This window comes from Carlito syrichta, unplaced genomic scaffold, assembly GCF_000164805.1.
Source record: "Carlito syrichta isolate Samal-C Ts95f unplaced genomic scaffold, Tarsius_syrichta-2.0.1 Scaffold305163, whole genome shotgun sequence".
NCBI classification, from domain to species: domain Eukaryota; kingdom Metazoa; phylum Chordata; class Mammalia; order Primates; family Tarsiidae; genus Carlito; species Carlito syrichta.
Window position 1 is genome coordinate 193,185 of NW_007249259.1, and position 5,741 is coordinate 198,925.

Here is a 5,741-nt window from a genome sequence, read left to right on the forward strand (position 1 = left end):
AGACTTTACAATAAGAAGTGCAAAACACTGCTGAAAGAAATCCAAGAAGACACAAAAAAATGGAAAAAATATTTTATGCTTATGGATAGGAAGAATCAACAACATTAAAATATCCATTCTACTAAAGGCAATCTACAGATTCAAGGCAATACTCCTTAAATTACCAACATCATTCTTGTCAGATCAGGAAATAATATAGAAATGTATATGGAAACTTAAAAAACCACACATAGGTAAAATTTAGTGAGATTTGTTTATCACAAATGAAGAAACTGTTGTTGTAATTTATTTTTCTATATTTTTTTCTGTTTTTTCTATAAGTTATTTTTACTCTACTCCATATTATTATTTTTTTCCTTCTGGAAGTTTGGGTTAGACCTTAATCTTTTGCCCTTCACCCTGACCTTTAAGATTTACTATTTAAATACCAATGTAAAATCTTTCCTTTGTAATGTATATTCTACTTGTTTTTTATTTGCACTGCTTTTAGAGATTCTTATACGTTTTTATATATTGTATGTATATTTTCGATGACCTTAAAGTATGTTCCAATTATAAATCTTTCCTTTGTAATGTATATTCTGCCGGTTTTTATTTGCATGACTTTTAGACATTCTTATAAGATTTTATATGTTGTGCATATATATTCATTGATCTTAAAGACGTTTCAATTATTTTTGTGACTTCTTTTTAATATTCCCCTTGGATAAAATTATGTCTCTAACACATTTTTGCAATTTTTTTGACAAGTGAATATGCTGATATTGTGTTAAACTGATATGACAGCAATACAAAGGATTAAGCACATATTTATTCAAATTTAACGAATAAAAAGGAAAAGAAGTGTGAATTTGGAGGGCTACTTGAAATAATATGTTTCTGATGAAACCATAAAACAAATTTGGGTTAAGGAGATTTTTAATAGACAACAAGTAATTCCTTATAATGATATGAAAAAGTATAAGAACATATGAACAAAACTTGGTAATTCAGCATTTACTTTTGTAAAAGCATATGAACAAATATTAAACTTTATTCTTGCATTTTGAACATTATAAATATAAAACACAAAAATATCTAATGTGGAATAATGATCTTACTTGCTTGACTTGGACTCAGATATTGATAATTTTATACAAAGAAAATTTCAGAGTTTTGTTAAGCCTTATAGTATGTACTATTATTCCTCACCAAAATTGCCATGAAATTAAAAAGCCTGGTATTAAAAAGTAATTTTTTTCTTGAATATTCTAAGACATGCCAATTTAGATTAACCTTTAGATTTTTAGGACATGAAAGCTATACAGAGTATCCAGTAAGATGGTTTAATACTTTTAGGGTAAGTTTGTTTAAGATGTGACAGGAATACCTTCAACTTTCAGATACTGACAAAAATTCTCCAAGAAAATATAAGAAGTATTTTAGATGAAGTTATTTTTTCAGTATAATAATACATTGTGTCAGTCAATTTTCAAACCAAATTCTTAAAAGGATTTAAGAAATATTTGCATTCAATAATTGCCAAACAATATTTTTATGTAGCAAAAGATGCAAGAAAACATATAGAAACATGAAAATTCAAACTATCCCAAGTTCTGAAATAAGAAAATTGATCATTAAAAATTCTAATGTTATTTGAGAAAAAGTGCCTTACTTTTCTTCTCAAATTCACTTTAACATCTTGACATATAATATAATACTTTAAAAGACTATAGCAAAATTATTAGTAATATTTTGAGAACGTTACATTTATGGGTAGATACGTTTCACAAAGCAATTTACAAGTAACGCTAAGAATTCAAAGAATTCACTGATAATTTTAATTACAACTTGCAGTTGACTCATTAATGAATTAATGTTATTCAGTAATTTAGATGCCACAGGACCAATAAAAGAAATAATCTGGTAATTGTTCATTGTATAATTCTGCCCATTGGTAATATGAAGCAGAGTATTTAACAAATACTCTGCTCAGTTAAATTACATTTTTCCATGTGTGTAATTGGTAAACAACAACAAAAAAATATAGTACACAATGTCACATTTCTTTCTTTCTTTTTAAAGAGCAGTTCATTGATTTTGGAGGTTGAGTAGTACAATACAGAAAATATATGGGAAAAATACAAACTGCCACTAACATAGCCAACACTTATCTTCTTATGGTTATAACTAAGATTATTATTTTGAACTATTTGCTTTGTTTTTTTTGAACATAAATCAAAGCCATAACCTTGAACTTGAGTTATAGACACAATATATACAATCTTATGAAAAATACCTTTCATAAGTAACATTACATTGTAAAATATTGAAAACTGAGTTTTTCTGCTGATTTGTATTTTGACTTAATGGAACAAAAAAGAACATTCAACTAGAGAGTATTATGCTGATAATAAAGTTCTTAAAGTTCAGAATGTCTTCCTCTCCCTTTTTACTCCCCACAGGCTACACAATGTCCTGAAAGGATTAGTTGTGAGAAAAATGTCAATCACAGTTTTAATAAATTACTTTGGAAAAAGACTAATAAGAAAATAATTGGAAGGTGACACTTCATCTTTGTTTTCAAATAAATGATCTTAAATTTTGTGCCTATAGAGAAATTTTAAAATAGTTTATTATAAATATATCTAAAGCATGAATTTTTGCAGCTTTCAGATGAAGTCTAGAACTTCATTTTCACAAAGTCAATGAGAAGTAGTCAATAAAGATCCTCCAATTTAAGTCACGACATCCTTTATTCAAGTCGTTGGCATAATCCCTCACCGGTAAGAGCACAGCATGCCAGTATATGCCACTGATGATCTCTTACAGAAGTTAGTTTCAAAACCTGGGAGATTTCTGCTACAGTCATTCATTCTTTAACATCATGTTTAGTAACAAAAATCAGCAATCCATGTTTCCTTAGATCAATATGCGCTAGCATTTTATAGGGTTCTTCTCTATTTACAGAAATGTTTTCTCTGCCTGTTCTGTCCACAACTATTACAAACACCATGTTAGTATAGTAAGTGTTCCAGGAAAAATGAAGAGAATCCTGGTCAACAATATCCCAAATTAGGAAATGTGTATTATTAATCTCTATCTCTTCGATATTACTTTCTCTTATAGAGGAAGGACGTACAACTTCATTAACAGAAAAACGGTAAAGGATGGTAATTTACCCTGCATTATCCAGCCCAACAATGATATTATTAGGCCCCGGGTGATTGAAAAGTCTTCATATCCTGGTGAAGAGAATTCCCATTCCAGGGCAACAGACACCCCACTCCCCTCACTCCAGCCACCTGGTGGCATGGCCTCCCCTGGCTCAGGCTGAGGGTCAGGAAAGAATCGGGCAGGAGCCTTGGCCTCTGCTGCTGTTCCAGCTCTGGCCTCCCGCCCTCTTCAAGGAAACCAGAGTTAGATCAAAACCCAGGCAGCCCTGCTGTGCAGGAGACCCCACAGCTGCTGCCTCGCCACTCAGCTGACTCACGGAATTGCCGCCGCCTTGTCTGCGAGGCTCCTCTTGGGCCAGTGTCCTCCCCAGTTCTTCTTGGGTGGCTGCGAAGACAGCGACCATGCTGGCTGTAAGTTTTTGCTGTCTGTATATTTGTCCTCAAGTTTCCTTCTGTTGTGATAACAGGAGGTGACATGTTTCGTTTTCTATATTCATTGAAGTGTGTGTGTTTGTTTATGTATTTCCTTGTATATGATCATTCTGCCAATTATTGAAATTGAAATAGTGAAGGCTTCAACTACTATTCTAGAACACTGTATTTCTCCAATTTAACAAGTTTTAGTTTTATATATTTGGGGTTCTATTTATAATGGAACATATGTTTCTTAGTGTTTTGTTTTCCTAAAGGGTGGAAATTTTAACAAATATTAAATAACTTCATATAAATTTTGCATGGTATTTTCTCTTTAATTCTAGTTACCTGTCACTAATGTGGTCACTACAGTTAGTCTGAATTTCTATGTTCTATGATTTTCCATCCTTTTACCTTGAACATATTTATGTTTTGAATTTAAACATAATCTTTTGTAACTAGCCTATAGTTGGATCTGGCATTCTTCTTTAGTGTTTCTGCCAATGTATATCTTTTTCAATTCATTTACATTTAATGTAATTAAGGAAATAAAGAATTTTAATACTTTGTATTTGCATATGCACATATGCATATAATTAGAAATACACACATATAATACATATATAAAAATGTATGCTATATATATACTTATATATCACCTCTGGATATGATGAAACTGGTCTCCTTTATGGGTTTTGGTGGACCTCCAAGAGTGCACCTTGCATAAAGCAACATCCAGAACAACCACTCAAGGGTTTTCAGATTATCTGATCCTACTACAGGGAGACATACATGGCATCCGTTATGACCAAATTCTCCATGCTTCAGAAAGGAGATTAATCATGAGATTCACCAAAAGTTGATGGTCTTGCAAACAGATGAACCAGCCTCAAAAATTTTCGAGACATTATACCCTGAGAGGGGCATATTGAAGTAGGATTAGAATGAGTTGTATATCATTGCACATTTTATTGGTCCACGTAGAAACTATGCAAATAAGAATAGCCTTACCTGTTTTCTATCTACCTGACATCATTTCAGGTAACCCACTCGATTAAGTTCTGGAGTTCCCAGTTAATGTAGGCTTGTTATGCCAAGGGAATATGGGAAAGGAAATAAACAATGCGTCAGTGTAATTTTGGTCACTAAAACACATGTATGACACTGCTATGCATTGTTGATTATGAGAAAGGCCGTTTGTGTAGTGGAGGGTTATATGAGAACCCTCTGTACCTTTTTCTCAATATTGATGTGATCCTAATATTATGTAAACTTTTCTTTAAAAGAGTGACAGATATATTTATGGGGATATTTTGGCTATTCCTTAGGAGGTATTCTAATATTTACCATGTGATCAAGCACTTGTCCCAAATTATTTATCCAGAAGATTTGAAAGCTCTTATTCTCCAGACATTCATGGAGCTCTTTGTATCGGTGTTAGTGGATCTTGCCTTTCTTCACACTGTTAGTTTTGCCTACATAGTGACTGCTGAAAGGAATATTTATTTTATGATTAGATTTCATTCATTTTTCTGGTGTTATTTTTCTGCATTATATAACACCATCTTCTACAAATCTAATATCTCATAATCATTGTCATCCCGTCAGTCCAGCACATCTGCTTTCTCCCTCAGTGTTTCTGACACTCTCAGAATGTTGGTTTTCATGTTGTGTCTCTTGCACAGTAACATACGGCCATGTCCTCAGCTTTCAGATTGCCCATCTCCACGTTGGCTGCCCTAAAGCTTCTGTATGTAGACTGTGTTACCATTGCCAAGGTAGACCCATGCCTTTCACTGAAGCCATTGTCCAGCGATATCTTGCACCCAGTTTATATTATAGCTGGTGAAGGTGTATCCAGATGCCTTGCAGAAAACATTCACTGGAAGCCCCAAGATTTCACACCTGAGCCCCAGAATGAAACAGCTGGACCTGGAGAAGGTATCTGTGGAGAGGAGATAGGAGTGGAAGAAATCTCACATCACTGGTCCTGGTCCCCTCCTAAGCACTGGGATATGGGAGCCCCTGACCCGAAGCTGCTGTCACCAAGAAGAGATCTTCCAGCTCCATTCCGTGGTGAGGAGCTGTTCTCTCAGGAGCTTCTCTAGCAGAGGAATGTGTTGTTGAGTGATGTGCCCAGGACACATGCATATCTGTATTTACCTCAGTAGA

At 33.6% G+C, this 5,741-nt stretch overlaps 1 pseudogene; it reads right to left on the reverse strand.

The window, feature by feature from the left end:
• Window positions 1-2,698: 2,698 nt before the first annotated feature.
• LOC103263570 lies at window positions 2,699-3,244 on the reverse strand (annotated as a pseudogene).
• Between the last annotated feature and the right edge of the window lie 2,497 nt (window positions 3,245-5,741).